The 12,660-nt window shown below is 45.5% G+C and overlaps 4 non-coding genes across 4 annotated transcripts; all 4 read left to right on the top strand.

Moving 5' to 3' along the window:
- Nucleotides 1-313: 313 nt before the first annotated feature.
- On the top strand, nucleotides 314-386 carry trnav-aac (transfer RNA valine (anticodon AAC)). The gene has a single exon. It is a non-coding gene; the product is annotated as a tRNA-Val (tRNA).
- A 2,939-nt stretch (nucleotides 387-3,325) lies between these two features.
- Nucleotides 3,326-3,398, top strand: trnav-aac (transfer RNA valine (anticodon AAC)). Its single transcript has one exon. It is a non-coding gene; the product is annotated as a tRNA-Val (tRNA).
- A 2,939-nt stretch (nucleotides 3,399-6,337) lies between these two features.
- On the top strand, nucleotides 6,338-6,410 carry trnav-aac (transfer RNA valine (anticodon AAC)). The gene has a single exon. It is a non-coding gene; the product is annotated as a tRNA-Val (tRNA).
- A 2,958-nt stretch (nucleotides 6,411-9,368) lies between these two features.
- On the top strand, nucleotides 9,369-9,441 carry trnav-aac (transfer RNA valine (anticodon AAC)). The gene has a single exon. It is a non-coding gene; the product is annotated as a tRNA-Val (tRNA).
- Nucleotides 9,442-12,660: the final 3,219 nt, after the last annotated feature.

The raw sequence follows: 12,660 nt of genomic DNA, 5'->3' as shown, positions 1-12,660 counted from the left end.
AACTCCGCTAAAAAGTAATCATTTAAAGCCGGTGGAAGCAACATGACGTTATTGGGGTACATCGTGGAAAAAGATACTTCGGTGGACCTCGTCCATGCTCACCACATAGCCAAAACTAAACAAGTCCCGTTCCCCAGCATTTGGCCCCAAACCCTCTCAACGCACCATATCCAGAAACTCACCCGATTACCTTTGCAATTTTCTGAGTGTAATAGCCTCCTCCGAGCTATTGGAAACAAAAAGGTGAAACGTAGAACGGATTCAACTTTCAGTGCTGGACGCCACTGAGCCGGAGCACGCACGGCAGTGGCTCGTTTCTGTAGTGTAGTGGTCATCACGTTCGCCTAACACGCGAAAGGTCCCCAGTTCGAAACTGGGCAGGAGCTGTTTTGTTCTTCAACTGCAGCCTTTTACATGGACAAGAGCTGAGCTTTCTTGCATGCTTTCCCATCTGCAAACCTGCCTTCGAATTTGCTTGAACAAATCTGCTCTGGTAGTGAAATGTAATGCAATTCCATTTAATTACAGTGCAAAGCGTTGTTAGGTTTTTCTCCAACCTGGTTCTGATCATATGCCATTCTGTTGGAGAATGTAGTTACCGCCTTCTGATCCTTCCACGAAAAGCAGTACCGCATTTGCCTTCCTTGCGCCGACGGCTCGGTTCAAAGACAGGAAAGAAGCTGATGCGCTGGTGTCACAGCGCACCACGAATTCCTGAACTTGTCTGTCTGTCAAATGTACCCCAAGGTCGTCTCAGAAAGACCTCATTTGGAAGCTGTCAATCGTGATTCAACGTGCGAGAATTGGCACCAGATATCCTGAAACATATTTTGGAGCAATTCGCACGTTCGTGGCTCATTCAATCAGCAACAGCAATGAAAGAAATTGCACTCTCAGAGGAACCTTTCGACTTGCGCATTCATAGCGTCGCTAGTAGTAAGGTCCGCCCCGAGATCTAAGTCATGTTGGAACTGAAACGGTGGAATCGACAGAGAGGCTACAGAATGACATCGCATCCATTTGGTTTTCTTTAAATCACTGACGAGCAGGAAAATGTAAACGGGGAGGGCGAGTGGAGAAGTGAGGCAGTTGCAGCTCTGGTGAAATTCCTTCTTTGTGATTCACTCAGCAACCAGAGACGTGAAGGTGACTCAGGCGTGAAAGCTCTTCACATCGAGAACAAAAAGCACTCAAGGACAGTTAGCAGCTCTTCCGGAGTGAGGGTGGGGTGAGGTAATTACCTTTTGACTTCTGTTACTATGTTCAGAAACTGCCGTTTTGATTGAGGTGAACAGAAACTGCATTTCTAAAAAGCACCATGGAATTTAGCAAAATTTATTGAGTCGCTTGTCGTCGATTCCCACATAGGTTTCCAACGCAGTTAGTATCCATGTGGCTCATGTCCAGGTGTGAACATCTCTGCAGCACATTGCACGGTTAAGGTAAAAGGCAAGGAAAGTGGCTTCTAGAACTGGCTCCGAGGTCAGAGCATTCTCACAATGTGATCTGTCGTTCTCGGATTGTAATGTTACCTCCGGTTTTAGGGTGGAGAACATTCTTTGGGACTCTTATTCTGAAAAAAAAAACAGACATAGCGACTGAAACTATGCTGCACGGTATGATGTGGATTACGGCCTGCTCAGGTTTGTGCATTTTCCCTGTCGTCCGGTGTGTTTCATGTTCCGTGCAAACGTGAAAGTCGTCCTGTTTCGAGCAATGGGTGAAATCATTTAGCAAAGCGAGATTCGAAATTGCAGTAATGTCAAGCAGCTCATGGTTATTTGACCAAATCATAAGCGAACCCATATTCTCACGCACTCACAGATACATTTGTAGCTGAAAAGAGTCTGAGAAGATAGACTCAGCTTACCATTGATTTTGACTGGACTGATGGGCTATCAATATCTGCTGCGAAATTGACATTGTAGCTGTGCGAGTCCGAGAGGACATCCCAGCAGCTGTGCGAGTCCGAGAGGAATCATGGAACCCTTATCATGTGACTTTGCATCTGTTGTTATGCAGGAGGACAATTGGAAATACAAGAAAATGAGGCGGCGTGGCCGGCTGGTAGTGTGGCCGAGCGGTCTAAGGCGCTGGATCCAAGTTCCAGTCTCGAAAGGGGCGTGGATTCGAATCCCACCACTGCCATTTCTGCTGATCAACTCCAACGCTGTTTCGTTGCCCACTGTCTATTGATGTTGAAAACAAAAGTAAAATGGGTTTGCTTCCCAGGGAATTAACTGTGGTGTGGGATACTGCCAAATATTTCAAAATGTCTCTATTGTCATGATCGTGTTCGTCACCCGCGCGGAAAATCGCAAACAGTTCTGCCGTCCCAGGCAAGTTGAGCTTTTACTGGAACCGAATGGAGACTGTTATTTCATCGCTGTTGTGAAACGAAGTCCTACGGTGACTCTACTCGTTGGTTATTTGGGTTTCTAGCTAATGGGAAAATCGTTCCAATGAATTTCGATGTCATACCTTATTGAATATCTTCCATTTCCGTCCTGGAAACATCGGAAGGGAAAGGTAATCTAATCGAGACTGTGATTGGTGAAATTCACTTTTTACGGCCAATTCTTATTATGTTCTTTCTTTCTCTCTTTTCAGCATTGTCTGGAAAGTGGTGGTGCACTAAGGCTGCAGTATGTTTGAAAGAGTCGTTTGGAAATGCCCTGTTGTTAGTTGTGAGATTACTTTATGACTCATGCCCTCGGACTGTATCACATTTAGCATTCATGCATCTCTGTGTCTGAAAATGCCAGTTTCGTTTGTGTTCCGTGTTAAATGCTTTCTGTTTTGCGATTCGCTCAATACATTTCGATTTAACAGAGTTTCTGAGGTAACTTCCAGCAGCAAAAATCCTCAGCTGAGGATCTGGGAAAATTTCACAGAGTATGGTCAGTCGGAGCTAAAGTAAGGAAGTCGTTCGTTTCTGCAGTGTTTCACAATACTACCTTTCCCGTGAGCAGTCGAACAGACTAAATGATTGTGCCACAGACTGCGATGGCAAACTCCGCTAAAAAGTAATCATTTAAAGCCGGTGGAAGCAACATGACGTTATTGGGGTACATCGTGGAAAAAGATACTTCGGTGGACCTCGTCCATGCTCACCACATAGCCAAAACTAAACAAGTCCCGTTCCCCAGCATTTGGCCCCAAACCCTCTCAACGCACCATATCCAGAAACTCACCCGATTACCTTTGCAATTTTCTGAGTGTAATAGCCTCCTCCGAGCTATTGGAAACAAAAAGGTGAAACGTAGAACGGATTCAACTTTCAGTGCTGGACGCCACTGAGCCGGAGCACGCACGGCAGTGGCTCGTTTCTGTAGTGTAGTGGTCATCACGTTCGCCTAACACGCGAAAGGTCCCCAGTTCGAAACTGGGCAGGAGCTGTTTTGTTCTTCAACTGCAGCCTTTTTCATGGACAAGAGCTGAGCTTTCTTGCATGCTTTCCCATCTGCAAACCTGCCTTCGAATTTGCTTGAACAAATCTGCTCTGGTAGTGAAATGTAATGCAATTCCATTTAATTACAGTGCAAAGCGTTGTTAGGTTTTTCTCCAACCTGGTTATGATCATATGCCATTCTGTTGGAGAATGTAGTTACCGCCTTCTGATCCTTCCACGAAAAGCAGTACCGCATTTGCCTTCCTTGCGCCGACGGATCGGTTCAAAGACAGGAAAGAAGCTGATGCGCTGGTGTCACAGCGCACCACGAATTCCTGAACTTGTCTGTCTGTCAAATGTACCCCAAGGTCGTCTCAGAAAGACCTCATTTGGAAGCTGTCAATCGTGATTCAACGTGCGAGAATTGGCACCAGATATCCTGAATCATATTTTGGAGCAATTCGCACGTTCGTGGCTCATTCAATCAGCAACAGCAATGAAAGAAATTGCACTCTCAGAGGAATCTTTCGACTTGCGCATTCATAGCGTCGCTAGTATTAAGGTCCGCCCCGAGATCTAAGTCATGTTGGAACTGAAACGGTGGAATCGACAGAGAGGCTACAGAATGACATCGCATCCATTTGGTTTTCTTTAAATCACTGACGAGCAGGAAAATGTAAACGGGGAGGGCGAGTGGAGAAGTGAGGCAGTTGCAGCTCTGGTGAAATTCCTTCTTTGTGATTCACTCAGCAACCAGAGACGTGAAGGTGACTCAGGCGTGAAAGCTCTTCACATCGAGAACAAAAAGCACTCAAGGACAGTTAGCAGCTCTTCCGGAGTGAGGGTGGGGTGAGGTAATTACCTTTTGACTTCTGTTACTATGTTCAGAAACTGCCGTTTTGATTGAGGTGAACAGAAACTGCATTTCTAAAAAGCACCATGGAATTTAGCAAAATTTATTGAGTCGCTTGTCGTCGATTCCCACATAGGTTTCCAACGCAGTTAGTATCCATGTGGCTCATGTCCAGGTGTGAACATCTCTGCAGCACATTGCACGGTTAAGGTAAAAGGCAAGGAAAGTGGCTTCTAGAACTGGCTCCGAGGTCAGAGCATTCTCACAATGTGATCTGTCGTTCTCGGATTGTAATGTTACCTCCGGTTTTAGGGTGGAGAACATTCTTTGGGACTCTTATTCTGAAAAAAAAACAGACACAGCGACTGAAACTATGCTGCACGGTATGATGTGGATTACGGCCTGCTCAGGTTTGTGCATTTTCCCTGTCGTCCGGTGTGTTTCATGTTCCGTGCAAACGTGAAAGTCGTCCTGTTTCGAGCAATGGGTGAAATCATTTAGCAAAGCGAGATTCGAAATTGCAGTAATGTCAAGCAGCTCATGGTTATTTGACCAAATCATAAGCGAACCCATATTCTCACGCACTCACAGATACATTTGTAGCTGAAAAGAGTCTGAGAAGATAGACTCAGCTTACCATTGATTTTTGACTGGACTGATGGGCTATCAATATCTGCTGCGAAATTGACATTGTAGCTGTGCGAGTCCGAGAGGACATCCCAGCAGCTGTGCGAGTCCGAGAGGAATCATGGAACCCTTATCATGTGACTTTGCATCTGTTGTTATGCAGGGGGACAATTGGAAATACAAGAAAATGAGGCGGCGCGGCCGGCTGGTAGTGTGGCCGAGCGGTCTAAGGCGCTGGATCCAAGTTCCAGTCTCGAAAGGGGCGTGGATTCGAATCCCACCACTGCCATTTCTGCTGATCAACTCCAACGCTGTTTCGTTGCCCACTGTCTATTGATGTTGAAAACAAAAGTAAAATGGGTTTGCTTCCCAGGGAATTAACTGTGGTGTGGGATACTGCCAAATATTTCAAAATGTCTCTACTGTCATGATCGTGTTCGTCTCCCGCGCGGAAAATCGCAAACAGTTCTGCCGTCCCAGGCAAGTTGAGCTTTTACTGGAACCGAATGGAGACTGTTATTTCATCGCTGTTGTGAAACGAAGTCCTACGGTGACTCTACTCGTTGGTTATTTGGGTTTCTAGCTAATGGGAAAATCGTTCCAATGAATTTCGATGTCATACCTTATTGAATATCTTCCATTTCCGTCCTGGAAACATCGGAAGGGAAAGGTAATCTAATCGAGACTGTGATTGGTGAAATTCACTTTTTACGGCCAATTCTTATTATGTTCTTTCTTTCTCTCTTTTCAGCATTGTCTGGAAAGTGGTGGTGCACTAAGGCTGCAGTATGTTTGAAAGAGTCGTTTGGAAATGCCCTGTTGTTAGTTGTGAGATTACTTTATGACTCATGCCCTCGGACTGTATCACATTTAGCATTCATGCATCTCTGTGTCTGAAAATGCCAGTTTCGTTTGTGTTCCGTGTTAAATGCTTTCTGTTTTGCGATTCGCTCAATACATTTCGATTTAACAGAGTTTCTGAGGTAACTTCCAGCAGCAAAAATCCTCAGCTGAGGATCTGGGAAAATTTCACAGAGTATGGTCAGTCGGAGCTAAAGTAAGGAAGTCGTTCGTTTCTGCAGTGTTTCACAATACTACCTTTCCCGTGAGCAGTCGAACAGACTAAATGATTGTGCCACAGACTGCGATGGCAAACTCCGCTAAAAAGTAATCATTTAAAGCCGGTGGAAGCAACATGACGTTATTGGGGTACATCGTGGAAAAAGATACTTCGGTGGACCTCGTCCATGCTCACCACATAGCCAAAACTAAACAAGTCCCGTTCCCCAGCATTTGGCCCCAAACCCTCTCAACGCACCATATCCAGAAACTCACCCGATTACCTTTGCAATTTTCTGAGTGTAATAGCCTCCTCCGAGCTATTGGAAACAAAAAGGTGAAACGTAGAACGGATTCAACTTTCAGTGCTGGACGCCACTGAGCCGGAGCACGCACGGCAGTGGCTCGTTTCTGTAGTGTAGTGGTCATCACGTTCGCCTAACACGCGAAAGGTCCCCAGTTCGAAACTGGGCAGGAGCTGTTTTGTTCTTCAACTGCAGCCTTTTTCATGGACAAGAGCTGAGCTTTCTTGCATGCTTTCCCATCTGCAAACCTGCCTTCGAATTTGCTTGAACAAATCTGCTCTGGTAGTGAAATGTAATGCAATTCCATTTAATTACAGTGCAAAGCGTTGTTAGGTTTTTCTCCAACCTGGTTATGATCATATGCCATTCTGTTGGAGAATGTAGTTACCGCCTTCTGATCCTTCCACGAAAAGCAGCACCGCATTTGCCTTCCTTGCGCCGACGGATCGGTTCAAAGACAGGAAAGAAGCTGATGCGCTGGTGTCACAGCGCACCACGAATTCCTGAACTTGTCTGTCTGTCAAATGTACCCCAAGGTCGTCTCAGAAAGACCTCATTTGGAAGCTGTCAATCGTGATTCAACGTGCGAGAATTGGCACCAGATATCCTGAAACATATTTTGGAGCAATTCGCACGTTCGTGGCTCATTCAATCAGCAACAGCAATGAAAGAAATTGCACTCTCAGAGGAACCTTTCGACTTGCGCATTCATAGCGTCGCTAGTAGTAAGGTCCGCCCCGAGATCTAAGTCATGTTGGAACTGAAACGGTGGAATCGACAGAGAGGCTACAGAATGACATCGCATCCATTTGGTTTTCTTTAAATCACTGACGAGCAGGAAAATGTAAACGGGGAGGGCGAGTGGAGAAGTGAGGCAGTTGCAGCTCTGGTGAAATTCCTTCTTTGTGATTCACTCAGCAACCAGAGACGTGAAGGTGACTCAGGCGTAAAAGCTCTTCACATCGAGAACAAAAAGCACTCAAGGGCAGTTAGCAGCTCTTCCGGAGTGAGGGTGGGGTGAGGTAATTACCTTTTGACTTCTGTTACTATGTTCAGAAACTGTCGTTTTGATTGAGGTGAACAGAAACTGCATTTCTAAAAAGCACCATGGAATTTAGCAAAATTTATTGAGTCGCTTGTCGTCGATTCCCACACAGGTTTCCAACGCAGTTGGTATCCATGTGGCTCATGTCCAGGTGTGAACATCTCTGCAGCACATTGCACGGTTAAGGTAAAAGGCAAGGAAAGTGGCTTCTAGAACTGGCTCCGAGGTCAGAGCATTCTCACAATGTGATCTGTCGTTCTCGGATTGTAATGTTACCTCCGGTTTTAGGGTGGAGAACATTCTTTGGGACTCTTATTCTGAAAAAAAAAAACAGACACAGCGACTGAAACTATGCTGCACGGTATGATGTGGATTACGGCCTGCTCAGGTTTGTGCATTTTCCCTGTCGTCCGGTGTGTTTCATGTTCCGTGTAAACGTGAAAGTCGTCCTGTTTCGAGCAATGGGTGAAATCATTTAGCAAAGCGAGATTCGAAATTGCAGTAATGTCAAGCAGCTCATGGTTATTTGACCAAATCATAAGCGAACCCATATTCTCACGCACTCACAGATACATTTGTAGCTGAAAAGAGTCTGAGAAGATAGACTCAGCTTACCATTGATTTTGACTGGACTGATGGGCTATCAATATCTGCTGCGAAATTGACATTGTAGCTGTGCGAGTCCGAGAGGACATCCCAGCAGCTGTGCGAGTCCGAGAGGAATCATGGAACCCTTATCATGTGACTTTGCATCTGTTGTTATGCAGGAGGACAATTGGAAATACAAGAAAATGAGGCGGCGCTGCCGTCTGGTAGTGTGGCCGAGCGGTCTAAGGCGCTGGATCCAGGTTCCTGTCTCGAAAGAGGCGTGGATTCGAATCCCACCACTGCCATTTCTGCTGATCAACTCCAACGCTGCAGCTTGTTAAAATGCTGTTTCGTTGCCCACTGACTATTGATTCTGAAAACAAAAGTAAAATGTGTTTGCTTCCCAGGGAGTTAACTGTGGTGTGGGATACTGCCATATATTTCAAAATGTCTCTACTGTCATGATCGTGTTCGCCTCCCGCGCGGAAAATCGCAAACAGTTCTGCCGTCCCAGGCAAGTTGAGCTTTTACTGGAACCGAATGGAGACTGTTATTTCATCGCTGTTGTGAAACGAAGTCCTACGGTGACTCTACTCGTTGGTTATTTGGGTTTCTAGCTAATGGGAAAATCGTCCCAATGAATTTCGATGTCATACCTTATTGAATATCTTCCATTTCCGTCCTGGAAACATCGGAAGGGAAAGGTAATCTAATCGAGACTGTGATTGGTGAAATTCACTTTTTACGGCCAATTCTTATTATGTTCTTTCTTTCTCTCTTTTCAGCATTGTCTGGAAAGTGGTGGTGCACTAAGGCTGCAGTATGTTTGAAAGAGTCGTTTGGAAATGCCCTGTTGTTAGTTGTGAGATTACTTTATGACTCATGCCCTCGGACTGTATCACATTTAGCATTCATGCATCTCTGTGTCTGAAAATGCCAGTTTCGTTTGTGTTCCGTGTTAAATGCTTTCTGTTTTGCGATTCGCTCAATACATTTCGATTTAACAGAGTTTCTGAGGTAACTTCCAGCAGCAAAAATCCTCAGCTGAGGATCTGGGAAAATTTCACAGAGTATGGTCAGTCGGAGCTAAAGTAACGAAGTCGTTCGTTTCTGCAGTGTTTCACAATACTACCTTTCCCGTGAGCAGTCGAACAGACTAAATGATTGTGCCACAGACTGCGATGGCAAACTCCGCTAAAAAGTAATCATTTAAAGCCGGTGGAAGCAACATGACGTTATTGGGGTACATCGTGGAAAAAGATACTTCGGTGGACCTCGTCCATGCTCACCACATAGCCAAAACTAAACAAGTCCCGTTCCCCAGCATTTGGCCCCAAACCCTCTCAACGCACCATATCCAGAAACTCACCCGATTACCTTTGCAATTTTCTGAGTGTAATAGCCTCCTCCGAGCTATTGGAAACAAAAAGGTGAAACGTAGAACGGATTCAACTTTCAGTGCTGGACGCCACTGAGCCGGAACACGCACGGCAGTGGCTCGTTTCTGTAGTGTAGTGGTCATCACGTTCGCCTAACACGCGAAAGGTCCCCAGTTCGAAACTGGGCAGGAGCTGTTTTGTTCTTCAACTGCAGCCTTTTACATGGACAAGAGCTGAGCTTTCTTGCATGCTTTCCCATCTGCAAACCTGCCTTCGAATTTGCTTGAACAAATCTGCTCTGGTAGTGAAATGTAATGCAATTCCATTTAATTACGGTGCAAAGCGTTGTTAGGTTTTTCTCCAACCTGGTTCTGATCATATGCCATTCTGTTGGAGAATGTAGTTACCGCCTTCTGATCCTTCCACGAAAAGCAGTACCGCATTTGCCTTCCTTGCGCCGACGGCTCGGTTCAAAGACAGGAAAGAAGCTGATGCGCTGGTGTCACAGCGCACCACGAATTCCTGAACTTGTCTGTCTGTCAAATGTACCCCAAGGTCGTCTCAGAAAGACCTCATTTGGAAGCTGTCAATCGTGATTCAACGTGCGAGAATTGGCACCAGATATCCTGAAACATGTTTTGGAGCAATTCGCACGTTCGTGGCTCATTCAATCAGCAACAGCAATGAAAGAAATTGCACTCTCAGAGGAACCTTTCGACTTGCGCATTCATAGCGTCGCTAGTAGTAAGGTCCGCCCCGAGATCTAAGTCATGTTGGAACTGAAACGGTGGAATCGACAGAGAGGCTACAGAATGACATCGCATCCATTTGGTTTTCTTTAAATCACTGACGAGCAGGAAAATGTAAACGGGGAGGGCGAGTGGAGAAGTGAGGCAGTTGCAGCTCTGGTGAAATTCCTTCTTTGTGATTCACTCAGCAACCAGAGACGTGAAGGTGACTCAGGCGTAAAAGCTCTTCACATCGAGAACAAAAAGCACTCAAGGGCAGTTAGCAGCTCTTCCGGAGTGAGGGTGGGGTGAGGTAATTACCTTTTGACTTCTGTTACTATGTTCAGAAACTGTCGTTTTGATTGAGGTGAACAGAAACTGCATTTCTAAAAAGCACCATGGAATTTAGCAAAATTTATTGAGTCGCTTGTCGTCGATTCCCACACAGGTTTCCAACGCAGTTGGTATCCATGTGGCTCATGTCCAGGTGTGAACATCTCTGCAGCACATTGCACGGTTAAGGTAAAAGGCAAGGAAAGTGGCTTCTAGAACTGGCTCCGAGGTCAGAGCATTCTCACAATGTGATCTGTCGTTCTCGGATTGTAATGTTACCTCCGGTTTTAGGGTGGAGAACATTCTTTGGGACTCTTATTCTGAAAAAAAAAAACAGACACAGCGACTGAAACTATGCTGCACGGTATGATGTGGATTACGGCCTGCTCAGGTTTGTGCATTTTCCCTGTCGTCCGGTGTGTTTCATGTTCCGTGTAAACGTGAAAGTCGTCCTGTTTCGAGCAATGGGTGAAATCATTTAGCAAAGCGAGATTCGAAATTGCAGTAATGTCAAGCAGCTCATGGTTATTTGACCAAATCATAAGCGAACCCATATTCTCACGCACTCACAGATACATTTGTAGCTGAAAAGAGTCTGAGAAGATAGACTCAGCTTACCATTGATTTTTGACTGGACTGATGGGCTATCAATATCTGCTGCGAAATTGACATTGTAGCTGTGCGAGTCCGAGAGGACATCCCAGCAGCTGTGCGAGTCCGAGAGGAATCATGGAACCCTTATCATGTGACTTTGCATCTGTTGTTATGCAGGAGGACAATTGGAAATACAAGAAAATGAGGCGGCGCTGCCGTCTGGTAGTGTGGCCGAGCGGTCTAAGGCGCTGGATCCTGGTTCCTGCCTCGAATAGAGGCGTGGATTCGAATCCCACCGCTGCCATTTCTGCTGATCAACTGCAACGCTGCAGCATGTTAAAATGCTGTTTCGTTGCCCACTGTCTATTGATGTTGAAAACAAAAGTAAAATGTGTTTGCTTCCCAGGGAGTTAACTGTGGTGTGGGATACTGCCATATATTTCAAAATGTCTCTACTGTCATGATCGTGTTCGCCTCCCGCGCGGAAAATCGCAAACAGTTCTGCCGTCCCAGGCAAGTTGAGCTTTTACTGGAACCGAATGGAGACTGTTATTTCATCGCTGTTGTGAAACGAAGTCCTACGGTGACTCTACTCGTTGGTTATTTGGGTTTCTAGCTAATGGGAAAATCGTCCCAATGAATTTCGATGTCATACCTTATTGAATATCTTCCATTTCCGTCCTGGAAACATCGGAAGGGAAAGGTAATCTAATCGAGACTGTGATTGGTGAAATTCACTTTTTACGGCCAATTCTTATTATGTTCTTTCTTTCTCTCTTTTCAGCATTGTCTGGAAAGTGGTGGTGCACTAAGGCTGCAGTATGTTTGAAAGAGTCGTTTGGAAATGCCCTGTTGTTAGTTGTGAGATTACTTTATGACTCATGCCCTCGGACTGTATCACATTTAGCATTCATGCATCTCTGTGTCTGAAAATGCCAGTTTCGTTTGTGTTCCGTGTTAAATGCTTTCTGTTTTGCGATTCGCTCAATACATTTCGATTTAACAGAGTTTCTGAGGTAACTTCCAGCAGCAAAAATCCTCAGCTGAGGATCTGGGAAAATTTCACAGAGTATGGTCAGTCGGAGCTAAAGTAAGGAAGTCGTTCGTTTCTGCAGTGTTTCACAATACTACCTTTCCCGTGAGCAGTCGAACAGACTAAATGATTGTGCCACTGACTGCGATGGCAAACTCCGCTAAAAAGTAATCCTTTAAAGCCGGTGGAAGCAACATGACGTTATTGGGGTACATCGTGGAAAAAGATACTTCGGTGGACCTCGTCCATGCTCACCACATAGCCAAAACTAAACAAGTCCCGTTCCCCAGCATTTGGCCCCAAACCCTCTCAACGCACCATATCCAGAAACTCACCCGATTACCTTTGCAATTTTCTGAGTGTAATAGCCTCCTCCGAGCTATTGGAAACAAAAAGGTGAAACGTAGAACGGATTCAATTTTCAGTGCTGGAGGCCACTGAGCCGGAGCACGCGCGGCAGTGGCTCGTTTCTGTAGTGTAGTGGTCATCACGTTCGCCTAACACGCGAAAGGTCCCCAGTTCGAAACTGGACAGAAACTGTTTTGTTCTTCAACTGCAGCCTTTTACATGGACAAGAGCTGAGCTTTCTTGCATGCTTTCCCATCTGCAAACCTGCCTTCGAATTTGCTTGAACAAATCTGCTCTGGTAGTGAAATGTAATGCAATTCCATTTAATTACAGTGCAAAGCGTTGTTAGGTTTTTCTCCAACCTGGTTCTGATCATA

This window comes from Chiloscyllium plagiosum, unplaced genomic scaffold, assembly GCF_037043375.1.
Source record: "Chiloscyllium plagiosum isolate Xiang-an unplaced genomic scaffold, Cpla_swu_hap1 HiC_scaffold_42, whole genome shotgun sequence".
Classification (NCBI taxonomy): Eukaryota; Metazoa; Chordata; class Chondrichthyes; order Orectolobiformes; family Hemiscylliidae; genus Chiloscyllium; species Chiloscyllium plagiosum.
The sequence above is the reverse complement of the archived record's forward strand: the minus strand, read 5'-3'. Positions and strand labels throughout refer to the sequence as shown.